This window comes from Atractosteus spatula, chromosome 7, assembly GCF_055471065.1.
Source record: "Atractosteus spatula isolate fAtrSpa1 chromosome 7, fAtrSpa1.hap1, whole genome shotgun sequence".
NCBI classification, from domain to species: Eukaryota; Metazoa; Chordata; class Actinopteri; order Semionotiformes; family Lepisosteidae; genus Atractosteus; species Atractosteus spatula.
The window spans coordinates 62192864-62210175 of record NC_142712.1 but is presented as its reverse complement, the minus strand read 5'-3'; the positions used below and the strand labels follow the sequence as shown (position 1 = coordinate 62210175).

Sequence of the window (17312 nt, the reverse complement as noted above, 5' to 3'; positions counted from 1 at the left end):
TAGTGGTCAAAGGGCAGTTTTCATAAGATGTTAATGCCTATACTCTGTAATCAGAAGGCATTAAGTGTGGAGACCGAATACTCCACACTCTCTGTGGATAAAGGGCACTCTCTGGCATGATCTACAATCATTCTACTAAGCCACTTCACTATTTAGAAGAATAAATCAAAACTAAATTAAATTCAATCAATCTGTCTAGACAAAATGACTTGCACATTGACAGAAGAGTGTGGTAATACCAATCTTCCTATTGACAGAGTGGCATTATAATTTTGATATTCACACAGCACGCGAGAGAAGAGCACAGTGGGGAAAGTGGTCCGAGCTATTGTTTTCGAGAGATACTTTTAGCCTTCAAATTGTTGCAGGCAGAATAAGGGAAAGATACAGCCCCTGGTAACCATGGAAACCACAGCATCCGGATCGTGGATGTCAAATCTCCAGAGTGGTTTCAGTGCTGAGGCCACCCAGGACTCAACTGCTGTTTTTAGAGCAAAACAAGAAAACACACATTTCCGTATATACATGTATATAAATATGGATGCATGTATACAGGCAAGAAAGCTTTAAAACTATCAAGGTTAGTCTTAATATATATATATGTTAAAGGCCTGTTTGGTTTTAAAAGGATTTAAAAGTTTCAGGATACACAAGACATGTTACAAAATGGCACACGGGCAGCTGTTTCACAGTTAAATAACTATTTCTAACTGATTACTTTGAAAACATCATTTTCAAATACAATTGTTTGAGAAACCTGAGATTTTTGAGGAAGTATTCTAGAGGTAGTGTTCTTCAAAAGGCCTTAGTGAATCATCAGCCACCCCCTTCTTCCACCCTCCTCCTGAAGTGCTTGGGTTCCATGTGGCCCAAATTAGATTTTAAATATATATATATAATTCTTCTAGCATGTTTGATTCCTGATGAAAATGTATTTACTTCATCTCCCAAAGAGCACACAGATGGTTTCCACTATTCATGTTCATTAAGTAACTAATGACATTGTTGCCATTTTATCAGAGAAAAAATGCTAACATCAACAAGACATATAACAGCTGTTTTTCCTTTCAAATGCTGGCTATGTCGTTATTCTTTGTTCTTTTATAAAGATAATTGTAAGTGTACTCCTTCATTGGTAATCTTATTTCACTCTGGCATGAATCTTTAGTTGTTCAGTGATGGACTCCCTCATTAGAGAAATCATTTTCAAACAAAGACACTCTTCCTTTCCATCGGGTGGTGTAATTATCCATTATGGCAAAAAATTGCTTAATGTTTTAGCCGGAAACATGAGGGGTCTACATGTCTGATATACTGTTTAATGGTGCTGTGTATTTACAAATGTAACACTGAGGAGACCTGTTACAATAACACAAATTCCCTGGTACCCTGTCTGAACCTGCTGTGTTTATCAGACACCAAATACAGATTAATTTAAAAAGAAGATACATTTGTTGAATTCTGAAAAGGAAACATGAAAGTGTTCTGCAGCCTCTTTCTGCTGACTGAGGTCGAATATTTTATGCTCTGCGGATATCTCTGGTGTAACTGAAGAGTTAAGCCTCCATGTTCAGCCCCTACAAGACGGCAGCAGTATCCCCCTGCAGTGAAGACAAGTGAAGTGTGATTGCCCACATCACATATACCATCTCCCCACTGCCATGGAAATGACATTTTCATTAAAGACAATTGAGATGCACCTAAAACAATGCCGACTGAATTAGGCTTAATCACGTTAATGTCTTTTTTATTCCGTGGAACTTGGCTCATTCTTTGCCCATTTACGCTCTGACCTTCTCTAGAGGTCGTTGCCATGGAGATGCCTGCACCCTGGGAGCTGCTATCCCATTACAAAGCTCTGATAAATGTGGTGGCGGGGCCCAATATACCCCTCTTATCAGGGTGTGAGGTAGCACCTCTCCAGCATTCAACAGCACAGAGCAGCGACAGTCCCAGCCGGGATGAGACACGGGGCCCAGAGCTCACTCAGGAAGGCACGGTGAATTAAAGACACACAGCACAACCACTAATGAAGTCTGTGTTCAATGCGAGCAAGTGTGCCTTTCCTCGCTCTTTAATCAGCACGTTAAAAAAACAGCCTTCCCCAGCAGCTCAAATCGCAGCCAGACAAACGAATACACTCGAGCCACATAGATGATAGATAGGTTGATAAATGCATAAGAATAACTGATTACTTTCTCTTGCTGTGCACTTCCAGATTTCTGTCGCTGCCTATTGTGAAGCTGTCTGAGTCTTATCAGGAATCGAGTACATCTGCAGATCCTATCTGCCTCTCTGTTTATACTCCGGCTACGCCAGGAAGCTAAGAGAGGACTGAGAAAATGTTAACATGCTAGCATAAAAAATGGGTCACTGCTGCCTCAAGCCACTGTAAACCTGCCTTTGCACTGGATTTGTTCATTTCTTATAACAAACCATTTAAAACACACTAATAAGAGGTAGCACAATGACTGTATGGCTGTTTCAGCATAACTCTAAAAAACAGAACACTACACTGTGTCTAAAGAAGCTGGAGCCATACTACTCCTAAAATAACATGAGACACTGTACTGGACTGGCTACACAATGGCAACAAAATCGTAATTAAACACCTCAACACACCTTATTGTACTCTCCTTTGTTCCAAACAGTTAAAAGGACAGTTCCAACCGTTGTGCTGGGAAAGCAAGACCTAGAGCCTATCTGTGACAGTGATTAAATTCTCAGAGTCAGTAAGAGTCATCGCAGTGTTGAAGCAGACTGCAATCTAGCGCAGGTCTTTGAGCCAGGGGCCGTGTTCTGAACTACGGCTGCTTTCCCTCATTTCTGCTGCAGTCCACAGCAGACAGGAAAAACTGTGGAGCCGGGCCAGAAAACCACGAATGCAATTGAAAAGGCACCGACCTTGTCACTTAAAAAACGTGCTCACCACCGACCACTGATTCACTACTGTCTTCTTGTGAACAGTCCTTATTGGCACTTTCACAACAACATGCTTTAGACCTCAGATATGTACTGTAGCAACCTGGCAATTTACAATTTGGACAATTTAGACCAGGATTCTCCAACTCTATTCCTGGACAGCCCCAGTCCATCCATCATCATTGTCTAAAGGCTTAAAACAGCTTTACAATGATGAATTAAATAGGTTTCAGTATTTTCGAGACCATTTGTAACAAAAATCAGAACATCCTTCAGCCCTCAGGAGCTAGTGCTCCCTTCATTCAAATATTATCTGCTTCATTGATCAATTGTTTAAACAAACGTTCCTAAATAATAACTTGGGATCTCTAGTTTAAAGACAAAAGTCTAATGCCTTTTAAACCTATTAAAAGATTCCTTATGCTATTAAAGAGCATGTATCATAAATTATTCAGGCATAAAACTCACAGGAAAAAAAACATTCTGAAACGTCCAGTTTTTTTTTTAAGCGTTAAACTTTCCACTATCTCTCATACTTCCCACCTAAATCAGCACAGACAATCTTGAAAAGATTCTTCAAAGCCAAATGTGATTATATGTGGAGGTGAGAGAAACAGCTATCTCTCTGCACTCTACCAATATTTACCAATATACCAATACTACCAATATTTTGGTAGTTTTCAGATACAATATTGCTCTACATCACTGAAAAGATAAATAATAAGAATACACACAAATGAAAATTTCCATACTTGAGGCACATTGGCTTTCTGAGCCAGAATGCAACATGTTAAGAAGACAAGAGAACAGCTCTGGAGCTCTCTGGGTCCCTGTCCAATGCAGGATTTACCTGCCATAAGCCTGGGTCCCCTGGGTACAGTGTCTGCAGCAGGGACGTGAACCCACAACCCACCGGTAATGAGAGCAGAGACAAACCCACTATACTACGCTGTACCAACACACAACTGGCAAGAGGAGAAAGCATGAAGCCCCCCTTTGGAAGGATGGGGTACCAAGAAGAACATGAGAAGTCCTTGCAACCAAGACAAAGCCATCTGACTATCTTGCTCGTGTGGTTTCTATAGTTGGCGAGGCATCCAACGATTTTCTCCAGCCATTTCTTGAAAGGACCTGGGGAATCTTGATCCAGTCACTCGAAAGAAGGAAGAGAGGGACACATCTTTTGATGACAAATGAAGAGGGAGAATAAAAGACCTGTCTCTCCCAGGCAGCCTAAATGAACCGTGACCACATGAGCTTCTAAATTGCCAGGTTACTCAGAAGTCACCAGGCTGTGCAAGGCAAACATAAACAGCCAGGATGATACATACTAGGCTTTTTGTATTTTTTAACATATACTGTTCACACTGGCAAAATAAATAAAATTTGAAAAATGAAAAAAAATAACCCCAGGCATGAACAGACTAGGTGTTTGTTTTCTGCGTCTGCCTGCCTATGCGACAGTGTGCACAGAAACAACATTCTCGAGCAGTTTCACACGCTGCTCAAACATGCAACCAAACCCTGCGAATTAATTAAAGTACAAGAAAGGGGGAGGAAGACAAACAAAGGCAAAAATAAAAAGAAGGAGATAAGATAAGGAGACCAAAACAAGTGCACAACAAGAGAAGGAAGGTTAGGAGACAGAGAGAGACACTGAACAGCTTCAATGCGCCTCTACAGCTTGTCTTTGACTGCACACAAGCATCAAATAAATCTGTGAGTGAACAACCTCCACAGAACACACAGAGAAAGGTGACAGCCTGTGGTTAATCAGTAAGCCAGTGACAAACCACACAGTAAGTCTCTTCCTTCTCTGTAATTGAAAAACAGACTGACATTTTGCTTTCTCCTCTGCAGATGAATACGAGCTGGTCTTGACATCCTGTGAGAGTGATAGGAAATGCGATATAGGGAGTTGTCTTAGGCAGGTATGAAATGGGACACTGATTATGTCGAAGCTGTTAGGACTTCTGTCAGCCAGCAGGTGTATTATCATTGCCTGTATAGTATTATCTACAATATACACAACAATGTCATTTGCACCACTGATTTACAACCCTTGCTTCTGGTTTATGTATTTAAGCATCAGTATAGAACAGGTATGGACCGTATTCCAATCAAGCACGGATCTGTGCATCTGTGCAAAGACAGACCATGACGTGCAGATGTTTAATTTCTAGCTGCTGGGGCAGATGTGCTCTACATGGCTCTGTGAGAAGAGACCCCATGAACCATTAATCACTGCTCTCGTCTTCCCCAGGGTGCAGTGAGGCACTCAGCATGTAACACTGAGTAAACATCATGTTTCAATATAGCCTTCGAAAGGCAGTGACGATGAGTTCAACGGCCAGTCCCGGCAGCCTGGACCAGAGGGGCAGGGAGACCCCCTCAGTGCCCTGGTCACTCTCTCCTCCAGGTTCCTTCTTCTGTCCCACTAGAACTGAAGACCGACAGTGCACAACCCATTCAAGCACACGCAGGCTCACTCCACACAAGCGAACATGTGAACCCTGTCTATGAAATAGCACCGCTGCAGCTCCAGTGAAATTGCAAAGCTGTTTTCTTTTTTCTAGCAGCTTCATATATATATATGGGTTAATAGGTTGGGGTCTTTGGAAGCGGACCTGGAAATAACAGCAAACTAAAGAATACATAATATTCCTCCTCTCCCCTGCTGCTCTTGGCATGATTCAGCTGCATTTACAAAGGCAAATAAGAGGCACCACGCCAGCTGTAAGAAAGCTAAACACACTTGGAAGAGACACTTGAAAGTGAGCATAAGGAATGTTTGACCAAATCTGAGGGGAGCTCCTCCAAGGTTCTGCTGGGGTCATATCTCACATTTATTATTATTTATCAAGATACTGAAACACCGTCTACGCAATCTGAAAACAAACTGCAGATGTGTACGCACAGGTTTACTTTAAGGCCCCGGTCCTTACCAACTACATCTTTTTCGTTTTCCCTGTGAACATTATACAAACAGGGTAGAAGCCAAGGCCGCTTGGAGGAAAGTGACTGTGAAGCTGAAAGCAGGGGCTCAGCCCTGCTGTCGTGCTCTGTGAAGCGCAGAGGCAAAGACAGATATTTTTGTCTTCAAAAGCCAGACGCCTTTTGCCTTCTCAGCCACCCCACACTGCTGAAGAGAGCATCTAGCTAGAAAAGCCTGGATTTGAAATGATGAGGGGATCTGGGACACCAATGGCAGGGTGTGTCCCCTCTCACCTCACAACTGAGCCTCTGATCAGCCCTCATGCTGCCATGCAGAGGCTGGACATCTGAGAGCAGAGAGTGTTTATCCTGCACTCGTTAGCCTGATTCCACCTTCCCCACACTCCCCCCCCGCCCGACATCTCCACTCTCCTCTCTCAGCTCTGTCAGGGCCTCAGCTCCAATCACGGCTCAGCGCAGAGAGGAGACTGCGCCCTCCCAGGGGCCCTTGCACCGAGAGTTCAGGGCGGCCCAGAGAAACGAGGACAAACTTTCCACTCCTTCTCGCTCTCTCTCTCTCCCTTCAACCCGACACTCCTGCCGTCGAAGTGAAACAAGGAAACAAGCCGATACAGGCGCAGACCTAATCCCTTGAAAGTTCTCCATAAATAACCCGCAATGTTATTTTTCTTTCGTTGAACGTGGAAACACGTTTTTCCAAGTTTTTTTTTTTATCTACCTCACTGCTCATCTGGAAGCAGCTTCTTGTTACGCAAGAGGGGTATCTTTGCGTTTCTTTCCTTCTGACTGTCGCAATGTCAGGAGCTGAAGTTTAGCCAAGGCAGGCAGCACCAATAAAACACACTGCCCCCAGCGCAAACTGGTTCCCCTTACTAAAAGCTAAATCCATCGAGCTGGTTGGAACTACAGTGCCTCGAAAAATAAATAAATAATACACAGAAATTCCCCAAGCAGGTTTATTCCACTTGCTTCTTTTTTAATGAAGTGGGCTACATCTCCAAATATTAACAAGTAAGAACTAAAGACCATTCACTCACACTAACTGCTGCCTCTGCATTTTCAACACACAGTCCCTTTCCAGATACTCAACTTAAAATGCCCTACGTACGTTTATGGTTGTAAGATCAGGTTTTCCTTTGTCTAGTTGCTTTCCCTCTGGTTTTGAGCAAGGGCTTTAAATTGAACTTTGAACTGGATAGTGTCAAACAAAACTGAGTCTGTGACCTGGGATGCTAGACCCAAGATGGCAGATCCAGAAATCCTTAGCCACTGCTCTTGGATAACCATGGCAACAGACTCGGGAAGGCAGGACAGCAGGCCTGGACTTAGCAGAAATTCCTCACAATCCATCATAATTAATGTACCACAAACTAAATGACAGGAGATGGGAGGTGGGGTTAACTGCTGTACCCCAAAGGTTTATTTTCTCCCACTGGGAGTTGTTGTTTTACCTCTCCTCTGTGCCCAGTGTTCAACTGATGTTGTATATTGTTACAACTGCTATAGAAATGTGTCAAGCACTCTGCGGTAAAGCATCATAAAGGGCACTATATAGATTGATTGACTGAGTTATGTAGAAGACTAAGAGGCAGTGGGTTTTCAGGCCAGGACTGTGGTCAGCAAGATAACTCATAAGCAAATACTGGGACTACTCAAGCATTAGGCCAGTATTTGGCCTTTTTTTGGTAATACATTCTCAAACACAAAATACATTTTAATTTTTTTTTGATGGATGACTTCAGTTGCTAGCCAACTTGCACTGGTTTAATAAATCTGTGTGGGTCAGTAGGGAACAATTGACTGCATTTTTCCTGAAGCCTAAAATCTGCACACACAAATGTGCAAATGTTTTAATAATAAAAAAGGGACTCTGTAGTGAGCACCTAGAGAAAGGGAACTTGGAGAAAAAGGTAAGATTAACAACTCTAAGGCAATGGGATAAAAAAAATTCCAAAAGCAACAAGAAGTTGGAGGTCACACTCGCATGCACGGTGCTTGAAACTAATTTTGAAATGCTGACAGAAAAGGAATTATAATCACAAAGCAACTCCTGAGACACTTTGTGCTGCCAAACTAAAAAAACCCTCATGAATGCAGAGCAAATATAATTTCTTCATTTGAAAGGCAATCAGTGCCACCGGCTTCAGAGAAGATGCTTAAGAGAGGCAGCACATTATATTAACAGACATATCAACTTGGAATTGGGGCTGGAACAATACCCTTAAGATACAGTAAAATACATATTCTAAGTGTATGTGCACCTCTTTAGCAAACTTCTCATCAGCGTGTTCAAACACCAGAAAAGGGGACTGACAACTTTAACCCTAATCCTGCATCAGCACAGATAAAAGGACCAAGAGGAAATTAAAAAGTATGGAGATAAGGAAAAAGGAAATGCTTCTCAACACAAGGGTGGTAATTGTATAATTGGTGCAGTAAGTTGTTAATTGTGTCAGATGGGGCTGAAGATGCTTATCTGGACCACACACTGCAAGCATGTGGTGCCCAGCAAACAAGGTTTTGATAATTTCATGGCCGTTAAAAATATCACTCCGACTCTGACGTGTTCTGCTTACTGTACTTTAACCCTATGCTAAGATCTGGATCTAACTTTCTTAGTTTTAAATTGATTTTGCACCAGAGACCCTTTGCTGAATGACAACGACTGTAACACATACCTCACCCAGCTATCAACTCTTCAATTATGTGGACCTGCTTAGTGCACTGTTGACAGATGCTTCTAAAGTCTCAGTTACTCTTGCAAAAACAGTGGCAACTAAAGTCAAAATGTAGAAACTTTATTACCTGCTTTTCGTTCAGACCTATGTTTCTATTTTGCCAAGCAAGTCTGGTCTTTGTTACAACAAAGTGCAACATTTTCAAAATGTTAGAATTATAAAATTGAAAAAACTAACCACAAACCCATTACAGCCCTAAAGACGAGGGAAATAGTCTTCTGTTATTTGCAGCGTATATAGTACATTACAGTATATAGTACTACACAACTGTACAAGTATCTATCACGAGCTTATTCAATCAATCACTTTCAATCAATTTCCTGTTATCCCCCCTTTATTGTTGCATGTTAGCTTGTTACTTTAATGGGCGACTGCAGCAAATGTAGCTTCAGAAATTCTTCTGACACCTTACTGTTAATCTCCTAATTTCAGTAACTTTACTGTTACTGAAATTAGGAGATCAGCACTGGCCACAAGGAAGGCTTTAGTATGCAGCAAATCTCCAGTTACTGACGCTCATTCTGCTGTAAACAAAGTTATTTCGGGCTAGATGGGTCATGAAAAATAAAGAGCCAAGAAATAAAAGCAAGAAAGTAATGACAAAGTGTCCCCCAAGATTCTATTTTTTGTTACAGAGATGTGTTCAAAGACATTTAGAGATAAATGATCCCTTTATTAATTTATGAACTTTATTAATATTTTTTCTTACAAAAACAGAACCAATGGCTCTAAGTGACAGGCCATTCTATCACCCACAAGCCTTCAGGGTCTTTGCAGGAAAAGTGGAGACTGTAGTTTTTAATTACAAATGTAGAATGTGTGGAAACTATAAAGTGAACAATGATCAGACAGCAGTTTACAAAAAGGGAGTTTACAGAAGAAGGAATAATCCAGAGTATTGGAGCTATTTCTGCTCAGCTGAAATGTAGGTGTGGGTTTCCCTCAGAGGCCTGAAGGTGTCCTTTTAACTCTGTGTTTTCTAGGTGAATCACTTGATTTTGAAGAGAGATATCCCTCAGGCCCATGAGCACTTCAAAAGCGCAGTCTTCGCTTTGTGTTAAAAGGTTCTCAAGAACACAGACAACTTTGAAAACAGGAGCATTTTGGAGGGACGCGCTAGTGGGATGCTCTTGAGTGTATTACCGGAGAGATGAGAACGAACAGTCCGGCTGTTCTGAAATACCCCCCTCCACCGCCCTGGACCTTTCAAAAAACACCACGACAAACTACGAGAGGAGCAAAAAAAGAATAAAAGACACACACGGGGTGTTAAATAAAGAGCAGACAATGCATACGGTGTTATATCAGCTCTTTGTTATGCAGATGGAGCTGCAGAGAATCACCCTTGTGGTGAAGCAGATGGTTCTCTCATGTCACATAACTGAAGATGCCCAGTGGCTTCAGTGAAAACTGATCCCAGAGCCTGCAATTCCTTGACAGATTAGAAAAACACCGAGGCTCACTGCAGACTATTTTTCCACGCACACCCGATAACAGACAAACTAAAGGAGGTCTAGGCTTTAGGTTTGAAAAACCTGAACATTAAAGTGCTGTGTTTTTAGTTATTTCAACAGAAAATTCAGAGAATGATTTTTCCATTTTCACAAATACAGGAGGTGGGAGGTGTCTGGAAGTTGAATCAATTTATAGCCACCAACATCCAGTTTGATGGTCAACATCAAACCGTCCCATACACCTGCTTGATCCTCCTTGAACTTCTCAAGCAATGCAAACATGTTTTATCTTGTGCATGAAAAGAGAAAACCCTACTCAAATCCCAAAAAGCCCAGCACTTCACAAGAAGGGCTGTTTTGAAAGAAACTTTCAGGAGGTAGCAAAGAATCTCCTTTGTTCTTGTATTGTAATGCCACATGTAAAAAAGGAACCCATAAGGATAAAAAAAAACTTGAATTCATGGAATCTCTAGGTCCTGCAAAAAATTTACCTTTGAGTTTGAATCTGGGAGCATCTGTTGTCACGAGCAAATATTTACCTCCTGCTTGTAAAATGGCAGAGAAGCCCACAGTACCTGGTTTCACATTTACTTCTCTTCCATTAGTTACCTTTGTTTTAACTGCAGGGGACAAGAAAAAGCCAACTGAAAGAGATAACAAAGCAGTGTTAGGAGCCAAGGCATAAGTGTTTCATTGCAATTGATCAAGAAACTGAACCGAACGGAAGGTTTCCACAGCACAGAGGTTTGGTTCTGCCCCAACTTCCCCCAGTGCTTGCCAGACACTCCTGAAGCCGAATCAGATGAGGATATGGCCCTTCCCAGCCTCTCAATCACCATGTAAGGAAGGGTGAGTTCAGAAACTAAGTGCCAACTGAGAAAAGCCGAACCTTTCCTTCCCTAAAGACCAAGGAGAGGATGGAGGCCAAGTGATTCTAGTGGACAGAGTGGAAACAGAAGAGGAAGCAGAAAGAGAGCTGGAGGCACAAGGGATGAGGTTACAGTGTGTAGGAGAACACGAAAAAGATGAAGGAAAGGGGAGGTACCTAAGTTTTCAAATACATAGGAGGAGTGGCAAGGGTTATGTTTTAAGCATAGAAAGCGAAGACAGAATAAAGAATTTAAAAAGCCAGGGAATGAAGAGGGATGGAGGATCTGCAAACAGTTCTAATAAAGCTATGAGGCTCACAGGTCAATTTCAACACCTGGCTTGAGAACAGAGCAAACCCTCATCGCATACAAACCACAGGACCAGCCCAACAGTTCCTGAAAGTCCCCAATTTCAAACACTCCAGCATCTCATCTCTGCTCATAATTATTATGCAGAAAGGTTCTAAAGAGCTGGCATGCTTTTCCCCGCTCTTTTTATTACCTGTAATTAGAATACATCTTGGCTGGCTTACAAAAATGAAGCTGTTACTTGTCCAACACCACTGCATTTGTGTCAAAGAAAGTCATGATGCTGGACTGTACGCTGCTCATTTCATATTTTTTATGCTTAATCCGTAGATTAAACGGGCTGTCAGCTGGAAGCTAAATTCCACACACATACAACCTGAATTCAGCTGCCAGTGCCTAAAATGTCTGAATTTCCAAGCCAGTTAAGCACCAGCAAAGCATTAAAACCACTAATTCTCATTCATCACTCCTCTCAGGTTCCAGGGTCTTGTTGTGTAAGCAACAATACTTATTGCAGTTTCTTGTTAAGGTTTCAGTGAACTGTGCAGCTTTGAAACTGTAGGAGCTCCAGTACATACTTGCATGTATTCCAAATGGAGCCCCTGTAAAGATATCCAACAGAACTTGATGGGAATAAACACATGGATGAATGAGTTGTATATATGTACAGATTGCCCAAATAAACACAGAGATTCCTGGGCCTGGCGTATTGTCAGAAGTTGGTATAACAGAAATGTGGGTGTTTGAGTTTGTAGATTACTTTATGTTTCTTTTCAACACAGGGCAGCGCTGAGGTCTTTGAAATGGTATGTCAACAGCACACAGGAGAAGAATGACAGGCTCATCAATCGTTCTCAAAACGAAGATGGTGCTGACAGAAATGAACCTTAAAGATGGAAGAGGAGTTGGAAATGTTTAGCCTCACACAACGTTGATCCTCAAGATAATGCTGTTCAGCTTCTATATATATATAATTCACCTGTCACCACACAGATCATGAGCATGTCATGATGCTCCTGTTTTGTTTCCTTTAGGACCATTGTCAATATGCTGCAATTGAATAAACTCTGCTGTCTAACTGAATTAACTAAAATAAAATAATGGATATATAATAAGAAGAAACATTGTTCCTATCTACAGATTATTTTTGGGCTATTTACAGTTTGGTACATATAATGGATCTTTGGTCAAACACAGGAAAAGATATGCTGATATTTCTTTTTTCCTATTGCATTTTTCATTTCAAGAACTCTGTGGGACAAATCATGTAAACAAAAAAAAAGGCAAAAAGAAATTGGCCACCCTAAAGTTACATTAAAGTTAACAATTTAATTAACTGATTACAAAACAAGGCTTGGCTTGCACACTTGCATTTTTAAGCAATTTATAAAAAAATAAAATGGTCTTGAGGATTTACTCAATGGAGGGAACTATAGATGTCAAAGTCAAATCCAGTGCTTCATTTCATTAACAGAAACCACATAGTTAAAAATGCAGGACTCTGGGCTGTATTTAGTAAAATGTATGTACTATTATTTGCACAGAAGGAAACACATTTGAGATGGTAAATCTTCTCAGAACTAACACCACAAAACCTGTTCAGTTGATCAAAAAACGTTTCAAAGCAAACTTACAATGGTGTCTACATCACACCCCTCTTATTTGTCTGGCATCACGCCTTCTGTTACCACAGTACAAACAGCTCCCTTGTCACTTGTGCTCTTTCTTCTAATCCTTCACATGGGCCAAGCAACACGACAGCAACCTCTGTCCCCACCTGTGAGCGCAGGTACATGTGCGGTATGTAAACTCGTCTAAGGCAAGCTGTTCTCAGACACGCACATCCACACACGGAGACGCACAGGCAGATCTGCACGTGCCCGCAAAGCACAAAGCCCTAATCCCCTGAGTGGCGCTGGAGCTGCGAGCAGAGTTCCCAGTCACAGCGGTCTGTCAGTCTGGGAAGCACAGATACAGTTTCGCTGGGAGGGAGGCCTGCTGTGCGCTCCACAGGCTCCGCAATCATAGGAAAAGCCTGGGATTCGGGCGAAAGGAATTTCAAATTGAGGATGATGGGAAACGGCCTGGGGGGGAGGGGGGTTGCAGCTTTAGCAAGGACATCTTGATTCAATAAGGTGGAAACGCTGTTCATTTCAGAGAGGTTCCTTTGTTTCACTGCATTTTATTTTAGTTTTATCATCGCTTAAGAAACACAAAGCAGCTTTATGCAACTCTTCCCTGCCCCCTTCACATTTTCAAAGTGTCCAATTCGCCCCCCCACCCCCATCTACTTAGCTCAGTGTGTCAATCTCACTTTACCTGACAGGTCTAATCAAAGAACATCGTCATGCCTTCAAGCCCACACCTGCATATCTGAACATGACTGCTTCCTCTTCAAATAATCAAGTTGAGCATTTCTAAGCAGGGACACATGCAATCTGCTGCTCAAATCCGTTAACTGTGAGAGTGCAACACAACCAAAAGCACGCTGGGATTAGCATGGATTTTGCCAAGCTTTATTTTACTGTACTTTTCAAATTTTGATGCCTTATACATATATATAGTTTGAGATTCTACATGAAACCAGGAAAGGGTGTTGTATAAAATCACAAAAGGACTGATTAGTAGGGAAGATGGAGACAGCATGTTGAACATGTATGTCCCGCCCAGCAGGGGTCACTGTGGTGCACTTGGAGGGCAGCAGCCCCAGCTGGTGCTCCTGTAGAGGCCATGCAGGGTCGCAGCAGTGTCCTGACTGACACCCGCAGGCCACACCGATGCCGTGCCTTCACAAAAACTTCAGGTAGCCACATAATTTCTGTCGGCAAAACATATTTAGGTGTTCCTTTTTCTTTTTTTAAAGGAAAAAGACGCGGCCCTAAAACTAAAATCAGTCTGGCGACAGCGAGCACAGACTGGAAACACAAGTGGTTGGGGAGCTCTCGGCAGATCGCTGGGAAACAGCGGTGCAGTCGGGGGGGAGCAGGTGAGGGCGGGGGGGGGGGGAATCCAGCAGCAGCCAGGGAGATGGATCAGTGTTAACGAGGGTGGATGTAGGAGTTTAACCTCTGGATCTGGGAAGAGAAGAAACGGGCAGGAGGCTAAACGACAAGTGAGTGCTGGCTTGTAATACCTTTCGGGGAATTTCAAAACAAAATCCTGCGGAACGACAAAATCCGCTGAATAAATAATTTCAGACAGACTGTAAAATAGCTGAGTTCTTTGACGATTAACAGAAAATGAGGACAGTCTGACTATCTTCCAAAGAGATTAATTACTGAAGGCATGGAAAATGAAAAACCTTGGATTGACAAACAGCAGGCACATAAATAGCTTCCAACGTTATGTAGAATGAATGCTTTCTGAATAAAACTTTTTTTTTTACTGCATTCCTTTTAAAACCAAAAAAAAAGTATTATTTTAGTTTAACTTGGCACAGGTTTCCTTAGCTTTTCAGTAACTGAAGACATTTCGTCAGAAATCAGATGAAAGAAAAAACTTTGGAAATGTAGCTGCCAGTCTAGAAGGTGTTAAACCACTAAAGCTGATGAGAAGAGTGCTTTCTTATATTAGTAATTATTTGGGAAAAAAAACAATCAATGGCAAAAAATATATATATATATATGCAGCCTTGGCTCTTCCCTCAGGCCAGTAATGCATAATTGAAACAATCAAGTTGTCGGAGAGCAGAGCTCTAATGAAAATCGACCACAGGGCCAGTCTCCCGGTCATTTCTTTCAGATCAGGTACACCTGGGCTGTTGAACTGCAATGCACACCTCAACCGCCCCTAAGGGTTAAGTTCAAAGAGTATCAAGCAGGCCAGAGACAGAATACTCATTACTGAAGTCTCACACTCTGCCCTATCAGTTAATAGAAACGGCACCTGAATACAAATGGTGCAGGAGAGAGATAATCCCCCCTCTCCATAAATTCATCTGTCCTCGCCTCCTCCTGCGCCAAACAAACAGATGGAGGGAAAGGAAAAGAGGGCCTTCATTAGTAAAAGCAGGAGCTCCGCCGCCTTGTTTCTCTCTGCGGGAGGAAGGCGGTGACGTGGGGGGCTCGGCGAGAAAGGGGATACGCTCTCGCTCATCAATCACAAATATTACACATCAATTTGTCGGCATGCTGCGCTTTCTATCCCTCAACATCTCGGAGGTCGCACCGCGCAGCAATTTCCAGCACATTTGGAATGTAATGGCCCTCTCCAAGCCGGCACAATTAACCTCTTTATTACCCAGCTGCTGACGGGCTGGGAAGACAGATAATTGTCTTGCAGGTCTCTGCTCCTCTGAGGGTTTGGGTAAAGGGTGCAATGCAATTCTCTCACCTGCAGGTCCACGGATCGACTTCATGTAGTCGTGTCATCCGTGACTGCAAACCCTTGCCCATCGAGAGAACAGGAATTCCTAAGGCACACGTGGATCTCCCTACCTTGGTTAGACAAACTCCAGTTTCTTTTAGAACAGCATAATATGAAGCAATGTGCAAGAGTAACAGCAGGCATTGCCTTTCTCAGCTAGTGTTAATCTTATTTTGCACGGGCAGTTCACATATTTACAGCAGTATGGTATAAAAATGTTGCACTTAAGATTGCAGTAAATGTTTTTCTCTGTTACAGATGCTGGCAAGCACAGAAGACAAAGAATATGACATTATACAAAACTAATTATACAAGGACTTTCCCAATACCCAGTAACCTAAAAAAAAACAATGTAAAATGTGGCATTTCACACTCAGAAGAGTCCCCAGATCAGGAAAGTAAGTCTGTCAAAGATGCAGTGGGAGTTACAGAGTTTTTGGATGACTAAGGTCATGCGATTCTCTCCCCTCTCATTTCTCAGACTCAGAGTTCGCATTTTACGCCAAGCGAGGTGACTGCCAAGCGTGCAGAGCTGATTCAAACAAGCAAGAGCATGCAGGGACCAGTCTCATTTTCACATCATCCTGCCAGTCTGCAGCTCTCTCCAGGGGGAGCGAGAGAGTGCAGAAGACAGTTATTAGAACTAACTCTCCAGGGTTAAACTCAGTGGATTGGCACAGTGCACACACAAAAAACTAGCTTACTGTGCAATTTTCAATCCGTAAAAGAAGTTTTTTGGATTCCTTCCATTACTTCAAGATGGTCACAAAGGACTCTAAAAAGGAAAATGTTTCTGACCTTAGACAGCGAGGCTAGAAGTCAGGAAGCCTGGAACCGCATTCTGCACTGTGTACTGAGTCTAACCATTTTATTAAAACGTATCAATAATGACTTGTTGGACCCACCCGTACGGAATAGCCAACTGCTGGTCTTACTTGCAGCTGTGACCGCACACAGGGGAGGATGCGGGATTGCAGGCACACTCCTGTGACACACCCACCTTCAAGCCACTCGTTAACATGCCACAGGCTGCCCAGTCTGGCACCCACTGCAGGAGACAGGTGTCTCCAGCTGACAGCACGAGAGCCTGAAAGAGCCTGGGTGGCCACAGGGGTCACTGTGAGCCAAGAGAGCCTCAAACGACTCATCCCACCCTACCCTCACAGCAACCTGAGCGCCAGAGCTTGGGCAAGCTTGGTCATTCAGCTGGCCAGACGACCCAGGCTCGAACCTGTGCTCACAGAGCTCAACCCGTGTGTGAGTGAGCACCTTTATCAGGTGACACAACCAAGAGAACTCAGTCCAAAGGTTTTTAAGCAACCAACACATTTTCAACAGACGGCCAACCTCATCATGTTTGACTGATGTGACACTGTTCACTGGTTTAACTAACATGGGGACAAGGCGCTTCTTTCACAACTCATGGGGCCTGGCTCAGTTCTAGACTGGGGTGGCTTCTAAGCACAGTCTACAAGAATTCCTTGTGAACACTCGCAACCTGATGGTAAATGAAATATTCCACATGACAGCCCAATGTATTCCAAGCCCCCCCCCCCCTTTCATTGTAAAGCCGAGCCCATTAACACTGCAAACACCTAAAGGTAGAGCATTAGTTTAGCTGGGGCTGTCTGATCTATACCGAAATTGCTTTGTAAATCAAAACTGTATTCCCAGAATACTCCAACAGCTAGCTGAACTCC

At 42.7% G+C, this 17312-nt stretch overlaps 1 protein-coding gene across 6 annotated transcripts in view; it reads right to left on the bottom strand.

Annotated features, from left to right (window-relative positions):
- Window positions 1-17312, bottom strand: part of neo1b (neogenin 1b) — a 198515-nt gene that overhangs the window by 103096 nt on the left and 78107 nt on the right. The gene's annotated exons all lie outside the window — the stretch shown is intronic.